The sequence below is a fragment of the Pseudorca crassidens genome, chromosome 12 (genome assembly GCF_039906515.1).
Source record: "Pseudorca crassidens isolate mPseCra1 chromosome 12, mPseCra1.hap1, whole genome shotgun sequence".
NCBI lineage: Eukaryota > Metazoa > Chordata > Mammalia > Artiodactyla > Delphinidae > Pseudorca > Pseudorca crassidens.
In genome coordinates, this window is record NC_090307.1 from 16250245 (window position 1) to 16267210 (window position 16966).

General features: G+C 46.1%; 1 long non-coding RNA gene across 1 annotated transcript; it reads right to left on the bottom strand.

Moving 5' to 3' along the window:
* Positions 1 to 2336: 2336 nt before the first annotated feature.
* Positions 2337 to 10130, bottom strand: LOC137203246 (uncharacterized). Its single transcript, XR_010933005.1, has 5 exons — positions 9845 to 10130; positions 9554 to 9759; positions 5756 to 5868; positions 3087 to 3162; positions 2337 to 2701 (listed from the first exon to the last, which is right to left on the bottom strand). It is a non-coding gene; the product is annotated as an uncharacterized lncRNA (long non-coding RNA).
* Between the last annotated feature and the right edge of the window lie 6836 nt (positions 10131 to 16966).

Here is a 16966-nt window from a genome sequence, read left to right on the forward strand (position 1 = left end):
TGCAGCAGCCGTTCAGAATGCAATCCAGTGCTACCGTGTCATCTATGACAAGAAAAAAAGAGCTACTACCCAGACATCACTGGATCATTTTTTCAAAAGGGTAGACAGAATTGAATCCAGCAAGGAACCAGAACCTGTGCCATCAGCGTCAGGCGTGAGTGAAACTGCAGCTTGCCCTCTGTCTCCCGTTGCTGACGATCCTTGGGCTCTACCATCTCCCACCTCCTCTCCCTCCTCCAGTCAGTAACTCTTCTTGCAATGCCAGCCCCTGTATGCCAGCTGTTGTACTGTACTACTGAACTTTTCAAGGTACTGTACTGTAAAATTAAAAATGTTTTATCTTTTGTGTTTGTTATGTATTATTTGTGTGAAAAGTATTATAAACCTATTACAGCACGGTACTATATAGCTGGTTGTGTTAGTTGGGTACCTTTGTTGGACTAACTTTGTTGGACTTAGGAACGCGCTCTCAGATGGAACTCGTTCCTATGTAGGGGACTTACTGTACCTTAGCACCAGGCACTGCGCACCACAGGCACCCCGCAGTTGCTTTGCAAAGGGAGCAGTAACTAAGCCCCTCCAGGGGCTGCCACCCATCTTCCTAGATTCTTTTAACTAGTCCATCCTACCCTTACCCTCTAAGCACAAATTAAGTCAAGAGGAATAAAGACCCTTTCTCTTGGGGCGTAAAATAAACCCTCTACCCCTCTTTCTGGCTGCCTCCCCAATGAAACTATAGTCTGAAAGATTGTCCCTACTTTGGGAATTCTGCATGGAACTCCTCACATCAGCCCCTTCTTGAAATTCTTTCTTTCCCTTAGCTTGATGCCATTCCCCTTTCTCTAAAGATCATGCTTTCTCAGCCTTTCTTCCTAGCTGAGTTTTCTGCAGTCCTCTGTTTAATATGGATGTTCTCAAAGTTCTTTTTCTTTTTTAATAAATTTATTTATTTTTGACTGTGTTGGGTCTTCGTTGCTGCGTGCGGGCTTTCTGTGGTTGCGTCGAGCGGGGGCTACTCTTCATTGTGGTGCGCGGGCTTCTCATTGCGGTAGCTTCTCTTGTTGCAGAGCACGGGCTCTAGGCACGCGAGCTTCAGTAGTTGTGGCACGTGGGCTCAGTAGTTGTGGCTCGCAGGCTCTAGAGCGCAGGCTCAGTAGTTGTGGCGCACGGGCTTAGTTGCTCTGCGGCATGTGGGATCTTCCCGGACCAGGGCTCAAACCCGTGTCCCCTGCATGGGCAGGCGGATTCATAACCACTGTGCCACCAGGGAAGCCCTTCTATCTTTTTAAAAAAATTTATTTTTTATTGAAGTATAGTTGAATTACAATGGTGAGTGAATTACTGCTGTACAGCAAAGTGATTCAGCATATATATATATACATATATATATACATTCTTTTTCATATTTCAAGGTTCTATCTTTGACCCTCTTCTTTTCGAACTCTGCATTCCTTGGGGAAACACATTCGTTCTCAGGGCTTCAAGTATCTCTTTATTCTGGATTTCCAAATCTCTGTTTCTAGCCCTAACATCGCCTCTAACTCCAGATCACAATGAATTGTCAAGTAAGCTCGAGAAATGACTCACAGTCATGTCTAACTCAGGAGGTCCAAAAGATACCTCCTCTTCTCCCATCCTCCATGGTGGTATGTGACTCAACGGCCCCACGCTCCTTTCTCCACCCCTCTGCCATGTTGCACTCCTGCCTCCACAGCCAGGAGGCGAGGACTGCCTGTGCTTTCAGCAGCCTTCTCCGTGCACCTGTCCTCTGTCCCCAGCTCTGTGGATGCCTTGGTTTAAGGAGCTCCCTCTCACCTGCTCTCTCTGTTTTTGTTTGTTTGTTTGGGCCGCACTGTGCAGCATGCGGGATCTTAGTTCCCCAACGAGGGATCGAATCCGTGCCCCCTGCAATGGAAGCGCAGAGTCTTAACCACTTCCCTCAAGGGAAGTCCCTCTCCTGCTCTCTTACAGAGACTTCTTCACTTATCGCTAACCTCTTTTCAAGCAATTTCTGCTCACCAAACAGCCCTTAAGCAAGCAGCTTATCACATTAAATGCATATACACCATGTTATTCCTTCCGCTGGAAGAAAAAGCGCCCCCCTCATGTGATCATCACCACCTGCTGACGAGACAAAGCTGAGTTGAAGGCTTACCACAGGAAGTCGGGGAGAACACTCCTCAAAATGCTTGCACAGGGCTTCCCTGGTGGCGCAGTGGTTGGGAGTCCGCCTGCCAATGCAGGGGACACGGGTTCGTGCCCCGGTCCGGGAAGATCCCACATGCCGCGGAGCGGCTGGGCCCGTGGCCATGGCCGCTGAGCCTGCGCGTCCAGAGCGTGTGCTCCGCAACGGGAGAGGCCTGCGGACCGCAAAAAAAAAAAATGCTCGCACAATGTCTCATAGGGAGGGGGAAGGTCAGAATCAGGGGGTGGGGTGGGAGGAGGGGCGAGGACGGGAAAAATAAAAGAAAAGAATTTACTGAGAATTGGAAGCTTGGTTTAAGGTGGGCCTATCAATGTGGGAGCTTGGCTAGGAGGCATGAGTCCAGGATTGATACAAACAGCAAGGTTAGGACTTAGAGGCGAGGGATTTGAAGAATCTTAGCGCACGGATTACTGTGTCCTTTTCATCAAGAGTTGATGGGTCTTTAGAGGAGTTCTTCTAAGAAACAACCAAACCATTTTCTGGGACAGGAGAGCTCTGGAAGAATAAAGAAATGCTAATTAAAATAACGGAACAGAAAGTGATGTTAACATAGACACTAAGGTATAGTGTAGGTTCTCAAAGTCCAGGCTGGGGTGGGGAGTGGCCAGTTCTGGTTCTTGCTGATTTTGCCTCTTCAGGGCCTCCCTAATTTGACTCTAGCCTCCTCCATCTCATCCATCCTGTCTGAGGTTGTGGTACCAGGTGACTGGAGAAGAAAGAGAAAACATGCACAGAAGTATCCCTAAACCTTCCTCTCTGGAACCTACTAAGTAATAAAGCATTTGGGTAAATAAGGACAATCTCAATTTGAAAAAAGGTCTGATCCCTTTATCCTTAGCAAATCCAAAGTAGCTTGCCAAAAAAGAGGGGAAAATCTTACCCTCTGTAAAACCAAGACCATCGCAGGACTCCTCCACGATCAGGTGGGTAGGATCTTAGTGGCACATATGGCGGATCTGAGGAAACAACTGTTTTCAATTTTCCTTCTCTTTATTTATTTCGTGTTAAAATATTTATATTGTTTCTGCTAGGAAGCTTGTCACAGAATAGATAATTTTCCTTTGTGATTACTATCCTAGCTAATATACCAATAAGCACTTAGAATTTAATAGCAAAAGCCCACGAACAAATATAAAGCCAAGGAAGGCTTACCTTTGCCTTAGAGCTTTGGCTCTTTAGGTAGAATTTGGAAAACTATTCTTTTTTTTTTTTTTAATTTATTTATTTTTGGCTGCATTGGGTCTTCATTGCTGTACGCAGGCCTTCTCTAGATGTGGCAAGCAGGGGCTACTCTCCCTTGCGGTACGCGAGCTTCTCATTGCGGTGGCTTCTCTTTTTGCAGAGCACGGGCCCTAGGCGTACAGGCTTCAGTAGTTGTGGCGCACGGGTTTAGTTGCTCCGCGGCATGTGGGATCTTCCCGGACCAGAGCTCGAACCCATGTCCCCTACATTGGCAGGCGGATTCTTAACCACTGCGCCACCAGGGAAGCCCTGGAAAACTATTCTTGATCTGTTATCCTGGGCACTTTTTTTTTTTTGCGGTACGTGGGCCTCTCACTGTTGTGGCCTCTCCCGTCGTGGAGCACAGGCTCCGGACGCGCAGGCTCAGCGGCCATGGCTCACGGGCCCAGCCACTCTGTGGCATGTGGGATCTTCCCGAACCGGGGCACGGACCCGTGTCTCCTGCATCGGCAGGTGGACTCTCAACCACTGCGCCACCAGGAAAGCCCCTGGGCACTTTCTGATAGTGAAGAAGTCATGAAGTATACGTGCAAGTGTAGAAATAATAGGAGTGCTCACACTCATACCAAGCTATTCTGCTTGTACGATGTGATTTCTTTTTTTTTTACATTTTATTTTATTTTTAAGATTTATTTACTTGGCCGCACCAGGTCTTAGTTTCAGCATGCGGAATCTAGTTCCCTAAGCAGGGATCGAACCCAGGCCCCCTGCATTAGGAGCGCGGAGTTTTAACCACTGGACCACCAGGGAAGGCCCTGCAGGTGAGATTTAAAGCAGCCCTTCCATCTGACAGACTCGCCTGCCTTTAGAGACCCCAGTAGTACTCTCTAGCATAGAGCAAGGTAGCAGTATAAGGTTCCACAGGAGCTCTCCCAGTACCCTGGTGTGGAGCTTTGAGGCTGAATCCCATCCTCAGTGCCAAGGTCAACAGTTCCACGTACTACCCTTCTTCCTTACCATTCTTTGTCCTTTTCTACCACCCCCCCATCACTTAGACTTTAATAATACACATTGCAGAATTAGGATATGAAATGAGTGGCTAATAGAACCGTGGACTGACCTGGAGTTAGTTGATTTAAGTTATTGAATGCTTACTGGTGCAGAGCCCAATTCGTGACCCTAGTACTGGACCTCGGGGTCTCTGCGGTGCTGTTCCTGCTGTCTTGGATGGCTTTCCACAGATATTTACCAGCCTGGCTCCCTCCCTCTCTTCACTCATGTCTCTGCTCCATCATCACCTTGTCAGAGGGGAGCTTCCCTTGCTGCCCTAACTAAAATCGCCCCCTTCTATCTCTAGTTAGCGCTTTACTGTGTTTTATTTGTCCCATAGCACTTACCACTACCTGGCATTATATTTAAGGTTGCCAGATATAATACATCCCATCTTTGGAACCTACTTAACACTAAAAAATTCATTATTCATCTGAAATTCAAATTTAACTGGGTGCCTTGTATTTTTATTTGCTAAATCTGGCATCTTTCATTCCTTTCCCTACCATTTGAATGCAAACTCCATGAAGCAAAGATGTGGTCTGTTGGATTCACTGCTCTAAATCCCCAGCATCTAGTGTTCTGGAGTCTCATCAGGCTGGGCACACAGTAGGCACTCTGTGAGTGTTCAGGAAGGAAAGAAGAAAGCACAAAGCAACACGGCACCAACTGAGGACTTTGTGCTAACAGGGCGATGCATGCCGCATTCCCATCTGGCTTCCACTGTCTCCTTGGAAAATTTTCAATTGTAACGGGGATTCCAAAGATGAAAACATTTGCTTTCTGGTCCAGATACTGGATTAAGACCACCAATATGTACCAAACTGCCAAACCCCAGTCAAAGGACAGCTTACAAATCCCACTGATACGAATCAGAATTGAGCCATAAATTTGGCAGTAAAAACAAATCCTTTTTTTTAAACAACCCCTAACCATTCCTTGTCTTGCCAAGTGTTCTCCATCTACAATCACCGGATTTCCTTCCCCAACTTCATTCACTCTGTTCCTCCATGGCGCTCTTGTTCACATAAGCTAGAAAACAAAACTACATCCATCAAATATTGTCCTCAACGGCCAGTCTTTAAAATACTTGGCCGTGTCTAGGGTGATAGTTTGGGCAGCTTCATTTGATGTTCTGACAACTGGGTATTGTTAGTTTTGACTTGGTTACTTAGAGAAGACTTTGTAATCCTCCCACCCCCAATCACTCATGTGTATTTACTCAGCTAAGTAACTCTTGTGACCCGTGGCGTTCCTCTTATGGGTCTTTTCCAGAGGCAGGAAGCCAGAAAGGTGGTAGAAGCTCAGAAAGCACACCTTTTCCACGCAGCAGCAGAAAGTATTTCTTGCCGTGGTTTGATCTTTAATAGCTTCCACCCAGATGCAAACCAAGTTTTCTTTTTCTTCTGCCTATTCCATATCTCACCCACCTGGAAGAAAAAAATAAATAAATAAAATAAAAATGGAAAACATCTACCTTTATACAAAGAAATAGCCACGTATGTCTTTTGTCTTGCTAATGCCTTTAAGCTTCGCTATACCTTCACCCTACAGCATTATTATGAGCAATGTATATCTCAGGATGTCTTGAAGTAAATGATGGGATACCAAGAATACAGTGGTGCGATACAGGAAGAAAGTGAGGTTAGCTGGCACAGTTTGCTACTGAGAGCCTGCCAGGAAAATTTCAAAGATCCAAGAAACAATCCCATTAAAGGAAAAAATGGAAACAGGTGCAAGACCTAAATGGCCAGGCATCTTGGAGGTGAGGTTTATAGAAAGAGATACCATACATACACTGGGTGGTTTAGCACTGGATCTCTTGTGAATCTATGTTCTGTCCAACTTAACATTACTTCTAAAGTTCATAAGACATACTCCCACCTTCATGGGCGAGCCATTTTCTGAACAGAGTCTTTATGCTGTCAGTAATTGTACTAGAATACCGTGAAGATTTTCGTATGCTTTGGGTGCATAGGTTCTTGCATCTGTTTCTCCTGGTACTTCGATCTTTCTTGAGCCTCTAGCAGTTACTTTTGCCTTTCCTAGGGAACCTACTTCCAGTACCTCCTCCTTTTCTAATCAGCTATTGAAACCAAGTAATCAAGTGTGTAAGAACCATGACTAAACTAAGAGGAGGAGCTCCAAGTTCCTGGCGTTTCCTTCACCTGGCAGTTTGTAAGCTTCTCCCTCCCCCTACACTCCCCAGACCTGTGGTTCTAGGTGTGTGAGTTGTAGTAGCAAGGACAATACCCAACACTGACGCTGCCCTGACTCCCCGCCAGGTATTGTTCTAAGTATCTTGCTCTGTATCTATTATCTCATTTAACCCACATTCTCACACACACCTAAGCGTTGAGCCCTGTGATGATCTCAGTTTACAAATGAGGCTGGGTAATTTTCTCGAGCTCACAGCCTCTAACGATGGAGTCAGCATTCAAGCGCAGGCAGTCGGGCGCCACGTTCTATTTAAAACCGCACTTCAGACGGGACTTGAACCCACAGTCTTCCAACTGAAACTACACAACTTGTCTCAGGATTTAATGAAACTCAGGTTCTTTATGTCTTGGCACAGAATGAATTCAGCAAGGGGCAAAGCGATAGGTAAGAAATAGATTTATTAATATAGGAAGCTTGTGAAGAATACAAGCCGTCAAGGCAAGACGGTTCTGCCCCGAGAACTAAGTGAGCTAAATTTTAATAATCAAAGGAGGGCTTCCCTGGTGGCGCAGTGGTTGAGAGTCCGCCTGCCGATGCAGGGGACACGGGTTCGTGCCCCGGTCCGGGAAGATCCCACATGCCGCGGAGCGGCTGTGCCCGTGAGCCATGGCCGCTGAGCCTGCGCGTCTGGAGCCTGTGCTCCGCAACGGGAGAGGCCACAACAGTGAGAGGCCCGCGTACCGCAAAAAATAAAAAGAAAAAGAAAAATAATCAAAGGAAAAGTGGAGAGGGGGAGCAGACCACCTCACGTCCCAAGCCTCGGAACATGGGTCCCTGGGATGTGCTGCCAGGTGAGGGTCCATGGCCTAGCACAGGAAAGAATTCAAGAGTGAGCCATAGCAAGGTGAAAGCAGGTTTATTGAGAGAGATACACATTCCATAGACAGAATGAGGTCCGTCTCAAAAGGCGAGCGTGGCCTGAAATATGGGGTCGTTAGTTTTTAGGGGCTGGGTAATTTCATAGGCTAAGGAATGGGAGGATTATTCCAACTATTCTGGAGAAGGGGTGGGGATTTCCAGGAACTAGGCCACCACCCAGTCTTTGGCCAGCCTCAGAAATGTCACGGTGCCTGTGGGCATGTCACGTAGCATACGCTAAGGTATTAAAATGAGGGTATAATGAGGCTCAAGGTTACTGGAAGTCTAATCTTCCACCATCTCGGGCCTAATCAGTTCTAACCACTTTTTGACATATCCAGTTTTTCTCAATGGCTGTGTCCTTCTTTAAGGGTTGTGCCCTGCCCCCTTCCTCCTGTCTCATATTGACCACTACTCCACATGGAGTCCAAGCTTGAAAGCCCTGAGTCACTTTTATCAAGCTTGTGGACCTTGTCTCCTAAACACCCATGGTACTTAGGATAAAATCCAATTCCCTTACGTGGTTTACACAGCTCTCCAAACTCTAACCCTTGCTTACCTCTCATGCCTCTTCTCAGACCCAAATCCCCCCCCCCCATCGCAAGGTACACTCCCATTGTCCCTCAGGGCCTCACTGTAGGAAGAAAGTCTTTCTTGCATTGAAGACTTTTGCACCAGGGCACTGAGGTTCTCCACCTCTGGCTGGCTAACTCTTACCACTCATGTCATATCTTGGAGTGAAATCGAGCGGGGCCCTGTGGGGCTCCCAGGCACGGAGGCCTTTTTTTTGCTCCCCCGTTTCTTGTAGGGAAGACTCCGGCCTCCATGACCTTCCCTGAGTTCCAAAGGGCAGATTCTAACAATTGCTAATCAAGGGAGGAGCAGCGAAGAAACCATCTGAGGCGAGATTAAAGGGAGCAGAGAAGCTCATGGAGATTAGGAGAGCGACCACCTGAGACGACATTAAAGGAGGGCAGGCCCTGCTCACACCCTAATCTTGTCAGAGATCCCGCCCTTGAACCACTGTTATAAACCCCTCATCAAATCCTCTGGGGTTGGGACACATAGTTTTCCCTTTCAAGGCAGGAGCTCGTTCTGTGTCCCTTTGCTTGGAAAAGTAATGAAGCTATCCTTTTCTACTTCACTCAAAACTGTCTCCGAGATTTGATTCTGCACTGGTGCAGAGAGGCTGAGCTTTTAGCATCAGGAGCCCACATCCTCTGGGGAGCCTCGGAGACCTTGTCACTGATGTTGGTCCTCTAGCTAGGCACTCCAGGAACACCCTGCATTTCTCCAGTGGTTGCGTTTATTCCCCGGCATGGGGGTTTCTTGTTTGTCTCTATCCCTCAAGGACTGTAGGCTCCAAGGGGGCAGGACCGCTATCTGGTTCAGCATTATATCCGCAGAGTAGCGAAGTGCCTGGCACGTGGCAGGCGGCCCCAGTAATCACAGGTAATATTCATTCATTCACTCACTCAACACCTTTATTAAACGTTACTATCCACCATACACTATGGTGCTCAAGATTTTCTCATTTAATCCTTCAAGGATGACTTCATTGATTCTTAACTCACCGAACAACCTAGTTCATAGATTAGGAAAGTGAGATGTACTTTCTAATGTTTATTAAAAAAAAAAAAGTGCCCAAGGTCCCAGTAGATACCAGGATGGAAGAATGGATGGGCCCCGGTCAGGGTTGGAGATCACCAGACTGGAGTACCCCTGAAAGAACTCGGAACTAGGGTTAAAAGTCCTCCTTTGAGATGCACTATTTAAAAAATCTAATATGAAAGGCCTGAGATAGGTAAAGTCGCTTAAGAGACAAAGCCTGCCAAGGCCAGACTAGCCTGTAATCTAATTGACTGTATTAGCATATCTAAAGAAAGAATGTGTCAATCCTGGGGGGAATAAACTCCAGCCGGATTCCAGCTTTGACAGCGCCGGACCCAAAACCTCCCCCGGCGGTAGGTGCCAGCGAACGTGGCAGGTGTAGCCCGCGCGGAAAGGATGCACCGGGCAGCTGAATCACGCGCTTACCTCCCCCGCTCTGGTTCCCAGCGAGCCTGCACTCCGCGTGCAATTCCGCTTCCGCCTGCAGGGAGAAGCTAATAATAGCTCCCATATGTGGGTCTGCATCCTGTGCTAGGCGTCTTGCTACACTTCTTGTTGCATTTCGGCCTCACACAGCCTATCTTCCAGCCGAGGAACCCATGCTAGAGGGCTTGCCCCAGGTCAAACTGCAGCTATGGAAAAAGAAAGAGCCGCGATTTGGAGCCAGGCTCGCTCAGCTCCAGGGCACAAGATCACCTGCCTCTCCCTTGCACGTACCGCCCACACGAGCATGCCTGGACCAAGGAGAGCTCTATTTCTCTTGGTAGAAAAGAACTGAGTTGGCATGCGGGTTTATGCCTTATGCGGGACTGGTTCCGTGTGTCTTTCCTGAGAAACCAGTCCAGCTCAGTTTGTTGAGGTGGAACCTTCCACCCTTTCGGAGCCCTCCTCCTCCGCCCCCAGCTCCTCCGGCCCATTGAACAACTCAGCATCACGCACCCATCCCTCTATGCTTTTCCTGCCTCCTGCGGACACAGGAGGGAAGGGGGCAGGGCACAAGCTTTGAAACAATGACATAGCCTGAGGACATGACGTAAACGGATTAGAACCAAATGGGTCCAAGATGGTGGAAAACTTGACTTCCACTAGACCTTGAGCCTCAGTAGACGCTCATTGTAACACATCAACAAGCTAAATGACACACCCACAGGCGCCATGACAGTTCTAGGGCGACCGTAAGGATCAAAAAGTGGGCGGTGGCCTAATTCCGGGAAATCCCCGCCCCTTCCTGAAATAGCTGGAATACTCCTCCCACTCATTAGCCTATGAAATTACCCACCCCTATAAAAACTGACAACCCCAAACCCTGGTGCCTTTCTCACCTTCTGAGATGGCCCACACTCTGTGGAGTGTGTTTTTCTCTAAGTATATCCACTTCTTACCTATCACTTTGTCTCTCACTGAATTCTTTCCGTGATGAGACATCAAGAACCTGAGCTTCATTAAGTCCTGAAACCACTCAGACACGTGGGTTCAAGTCCCAGTCTGGGTTTTGGCCAAGACTCGAACCTGGCCAAAACCCACAGTATTCCAACTGAGATCACACCCCTGGTTTCAGGACCTGGTTAAGAGCAGGGGTGGCATATTCACCCTATATGCACTTGGGAGTGACCCAGGGGGTGCATCTGAAGCCTTGGCTTGGCCATTCTATGGCTTTGTGACTTTGGAAAAGTCACTTAACCATCCAAAAACTCAGTTTCACAATCTGCATAACACTTAGAGCCTCACTCCGCCCCATTCATTCGCAAAGTAGGTTTAGATAAAACAGCAAACCGGGCTTCCTTGGTGGGGCAGTGGTTAAGAATCCACCTGCCAATGCAGGCGACACGGGTTCGAGCCCTGGTCCGGGAAGATCCCACATGCCGTGGAGCAACTAAGCCCGTGCGCCACAACTACTGAGCCTGCGCTCTAGAGCCCGTGGGTCACAACTACTGAGCCCGTGTGCCACAACTACTGAAGCCTGCGTGCCTAGAGCCCGTGCTCTGCAACAAGAGAAGCCACCGCAACGAGAAGCCTGCGCACCACAATGAAGAGTAGACCCTGCTCCCTGCAACTAGAGAAAGGCCACGCGCAGCAATGAAGACCCAACGCAGCAAAAAATAAAATAAAACAAAAAATAAATAAATTAAACAAAAAAACAGCAAACCATTTTGGCCTCTGCACCGAAGGCACCCAGTGCATGACTTTAGAGTTTTTCCCCTAGATCTATATAGACAGGACTGCAGGGAGAAGAGAGCAGTACAGTGAGAAAACTACATGCGGAAACCTTGTGACCTGTATTGTTCATCCCCTTCTCTGTGTTCCCACTCCCCTCTCCCAGGCTCTGCAAACACGCGCCAATGCCTCATTAAAGGCTGAACACCGTCCCATTAGGTCCAAATGCATGGAAACATATTCATGATTATTCAAATGATTCCCTCGTAATATAATCAGTGCCACCTTCATAAATATTCATTTCTCTGTGCTAATCACGATGTCATCTCACAAGAGAGTGTGCCTCTGTAATCCTCTTCCCTTTTGCCCTCTTCTCCACCCTCCTTTTGTCTGACAGTCTTTTCTCTACTCCTAAACCTCCTAAGGTCGTCCTAGGTCTTCACTATCTCATTCAAGGTAAAGATATTTCTAGTTCTGATTTAAAGCTATCTTTATTTATCTCTATCTGAAGATTATTCTACCAGGTTATCCTTTTTCTATAAAGTATGTCTGACCAAGTCCCAACAGCTCTAGATTCTCAGGCATAGACACATGGGCAAAGTTAGGAAATCATCATGAATTAAGCAAGGTGAAAGATCCCTTTAAGACTGAGGAGTCGGTGGAAGTTAATCCTTTAAATGAAGCCCCCAAGGAGCTTGTTTCCAGTCACTAGGACTTGGCACAGTGGCAGGGAAGAGAATTCACACAAAGAAAGGCATATCCGTACATAAGCCCACAGGGTGGGTCCCATCACAGCCCTGTTTTGGGTAGTACCCAGAATAGGGCTCAGTATAGTCTATTTGTGCATTGGATGATAAGGAAATGTCTAAGTTATTTATATCCTTTGATGGAAAAAGACACAAGAGAAGAGGACTCTTTATAGTTAAGGACTTTGGAAATTCTAGAATGGAAATAGAAATAACAAAATTAAAGGGGAGGAAAAAAAAGGATAAGAGCAGGTAACACAACCTCTAGGCCCGGAGGTTGTTAAATGTGTGAGTATTCTATGTTGTATGCTACTCTGTTATAGGGAAATCTCTCTGTTGTCTCTAGTTTTACATGAGAACCATTTTACATTTCCAGCCTCTTAGGCTATAGGGAACACCCACTGTTGCTTATGCTTTAAATAAGAGACATTTTTCTTTTCAAATGAGAAGCAAATTGCTCCTAAATACAAAAACTGTACAGGATGAAAATGAATTGAAAATAGTTTCCAAAGCAATATTTTCAGTAATTTCATTTGTCTTCTTAAAGACATGAAAATAAGATAGCTTGTCAAAGAAAGCCTTCTGTTTCTGGAAAGGGAAACACAAAGAACACTACCACAGTAGAAAAAGGGCGCTTGGTGACAAAAACCATTATCAATTTTTCATGGTTGATTTATTAGTGGTTTCAGGGAGATAAATAATATTATTTTCTAATCCAAAGAGGTCTCACACCTGAGATTTGCAACATCATTTTTAAATTCAACATAGCTTTCTCTCCCTAGGATTTGTCTTAAAGACTGGGAGTCCCCAGTTTGATTTAATGAGATTTACACAAAGGGAGTTGTCAGTAACCACAGAAACAGGGCAGGGTTTTCCTAGTGATTGTGCTTGAATTGTATTCCAGAATGAAAAGAGCCTTTTTAATTATAGGGTTTTGGGGGTGAGGGGAGCAGGGTGTGGGAGAATGGGAGGGGCTGGGGGGAGAAATGGATGTAGTTTTTCATGGTGGCAGACTGAAAAGTCTTTTATCTATTTAAAAGGATAGCAGGTGGCCTCCACTAACAAGTCTTAACCCCAGGACCTGACTTAACCCTGGAGAAAATATTTTTCATTTTCAACCCCATGTGTTTGTTTCACTTCTTTACACTATTTTTTTTATTATTGAAGTATAGTTGATTTACAATATTGTGTTAGTTTCAGGTGTACAGCAAAGTTCCATATATTTTTTTCTCTATTATTTTCCATTATAGGTTATTACAAGATATTGAATATAGTTCCCTGTGCTATACAGTAAATCCTTGTTGATTATCTATTTTGTATGTGGTGGTGTGTATCTGTTAATCCCATACTCCTAATTTATTCCTCCCGGCCTCTTCACTTCTTTAAATTGCAAGCTCTTCAGATAGAGCTTAGCAGGCCTTGTGGAGTGGAGGAAAGTTCAGCTTAAGACAGTTCAGAAGGTTTCAGATACTTCTGCACAGCAGACTTCCCGGAGGTCTCAACTTAATTCTGGGGGCAGCCAGGTCCAGAATCAGCAGCTCGCGGGCAATGTGACCTGAGGGTCTCTGAAGCCTGAGACTGGGCCTTCCAGTTTAACAGAGGGGAGCTGGGAATTTTGACAGTGTTAGGTCATTGCAGCCCATCTGCATTTGTCCAGTTCAATTTCTCATCTCAAGCCTGAATTCATTCTAGCAAGTGGAAGTATTCTAGCAAGGATCACCGTTTAGTTAATGTATGTGCGGCATAGGATTAAATCCCAACACAAAAGGTTAGGGCCCAGAAGCCGTCTCCACATGTGAGTCATGCTTGGAGGTCCAGGTCAGCTCAACATCCACTTGGGTTCCTGTCTTCTCAGGATCCACCCCTCCTCTGCCATTCTTTTTATTTTTTTAATTAGGTTTATTGAGGTATAATTTATATACAGTTTAACTCTTGAAACATATGGAATAGAATTTCAGTGGATTAGCAAAATAGAAGTTTATTTCTCACTCTCATTGCAGCCTGTGCTGGTCAGATGGTTCTCCAAGCACTGACTGTGGGATTCTGGCTGTTCCCAGCTTGTGGTTCTGACATCTTGACAAAAAAAGATACCCAAATGGTGAATAAGCACATGAAAAAGTCCTCACGACCATGAGTCATCAGGGAAATGCAAATTAAAATCACAATAAGAGGGCTTCCCTGGTGGCGCAGTGGTTGAGAGTCCGCCTGCCGATGCAGGGGACACGGGTTCATGCCCCGGTCCGGGAAGATCCCACATGCCGCGGAGCGGCTGGGCCCGTGAGCCATGGCCGCTGAGCCTGCGCGTCCGGAGCCTGTGCTCCGCAACGGGAGAGGCCACAACAGTGAGAGGCTTGCGTACCGCAAAACAAAACAAAACAAAACAAAATTCACAATAAGATACCATTTCCTTCCAGATAGCTAAACCTTAAAAGGCTTACAACATCAAATATGGGTGAGGCTGTGGAGCAACTGGAACGCCCTTACATTATTGAGAAAATGAATCATACACCTAATCTATGACCCAGCAATTCTGCTACTAATTATCTACCCAAGGGAAAGGAGAACATATTTCTACAAAGATTTGCACAATAATGTTTATAACAGCTTTATTTATAACAGTCAAAACCTAGACATATCCCAAATGTCTATCACCAGGAGAATGGATATCAGATCACCATTAGAGGGAGAAGCCTTGGATTTGCTGCCTCTGTCCCCTGTCATCAGAAAAGGAAAGTCTTTCCCAAAAACCTCCCAGCAGATTTCTCCTTACCTGTCACTGTCCTGAACTTCGTTAACAAGGCCAACCATACCTACAAGAGAGTTGGGAAAGTGATTAATTAGCTGGGTACATTGTCAAGTTCCCTGCCCCCCATCATTTGGTTTGTTAGCAAAGAGATGGGATGGATACTGAGAGGTACATTAAGGGTGTGTGTCACGTCTATTATTGGTCACACTGCCTGGTGTGAGATGTTGCTAGTATTTCTGTGATTCTGGCATTAGTTGCTTCCTCTGAACTTCCATATTAGCTGGGCAGTAAAAAGACACCCCAAAACATATGTGGTTCCATGGCTGAGGACCTTACACAGCTATTCTACACAGTGTGTCATACAACTTGAAGATCCTAGTGGTGTCATGAGTCATACAGCTGAAAATAGAATTTAATCAGTCAAGAAATTTAGTAGTATCCCAGAAATGAGATGCCTTGGATTTCCCCTATTTTGAGCTGACGTTTATGAAGCACATTAACAATCAGATCTAAATATGCATTCTTTGTATATGTAAATAATCAATCTGAAAATTCCAAAGGTACCACTCAATATGTGTGTCACCTTGGGAATGACCTTGGGCCTGAGATACAGCAGCTACTTACAGGTCTGTTAGCTCAGTACTAGCAGGTGTTTTATTATCTGGGAATAATATCCGCCATGAGGCTTGACCCTCCTCCTTCTCCACCAAGCTGATTTGTGACTGGACAAAATCCTTCTCTTTTTAGATCCCAAGTAAAACACATACCTTATAGCAAGACAAAACTCTTTATTCAATTCTTAACCATCACCAATAGGCACTCACAAAACCTTTTTCTTTAAGTCCTAAGAAATGGAAATTACTACTTGGCCATCCCACGTAAACAATCTCTCTCCTTAACCTCTGTGACATCACAGTCCTAATCTTCTCTATCTAGGAGTTTCTGTTTCTCCTCCTCCCCTAATCTTGCCTTCTCCAAGTTCAAAACTCAAACTCACTTGCCATCTAAGCCACTTATTGGTGACCTTGGGCAACTATTTGACTTCTCTGGGCCTCAGGGTCCTTATCATAGAAGAAAGAAAGAAATGATATCCATATAGGATGGATGTAAAAAGTCATCGAAACGAAAGTCTTGGAGAGTAGCATGGCTCAGTCCTGCTTCATAGATATTACAACAGGCATCACTGTTCTCGCCACTTAATTTTTTTTTTAAATCAGTGTTTCCCATTGTTTTAAAATACAGTATATTAAATGAAAATGTGAGGTTTAGTAAGGCCAACTGATCAGGAAACAACTGTCATTGAAAAGATAGTTTATTACAGTTCCCCAGAGGTGGAGGAATGCGACGCCATGGTTGTGAGGACACATGGGGAGACTGCTGTAGGTCAGAAGGCAGGGAGGGGGCGGGGCTGGGGGCTGGAGACCCTACAGTGGTTTCTCTGGGGAAGAACGAGCAAAGTAGGGTCAACAGGCTTAGGACTGGCTGGTTTGAATAATGTCGGAGGGTTGGGGGGGGGGGCATAGGGTGTGCCCTTGGTTGTCCGGCACCTGCCCTGGGGTGGTTAGGGCAGGGAGATAGTGAGCCAGAGCGTGAGAGCCCAATAAAGGAGGTAGTTGGTGTGTGGGCTCTGGAATGGTTGGTTTATATTGGAAAAGTACACTCACAGATGAGTTGTTTATGCTCTAGAAATTGGCTAAACCTAGGACGGACAGTCCCTCCAGGGTCAGCAAGGACCCACGTGTCAAAGCATCAAAAGTACAGAAAATAAAAGGCGTGATTAATACACCCGAGTTTAGAATTGAGATTTTTTTTAAATAAATTTATTTATTTTTATTTATTTATTTTTGGCTGTGTTGGGTCTTCGTTGCTGTGCACGGGCTTTCTCTAGTTGTGGTGAGCGGGTGCTACTCTTCGTTGCGGTGCGTGGGCTTCTCATTGCGGTGGCTTCTCTTGTTGCGGAACACGGGCTCTAGGCGCGCGGGCTTCAGCAGTTGTGGCTCGCGGGCTCTAGAGCGCAGGCTCAGTAGTTGTGGTGCACAGGCTTAGTTGCCTCGCAGCATGTGGGATCTTCCCCAACCAGGGCTTGAACCCGTGTCGCCTGCATTGGCAGGCGGATTCTTAACCAGTGCGCCACCAGGGAACCCCCTAGAAATTGAGATATTTCACATAAGAATTTGGGTTTGTGACTTCTCT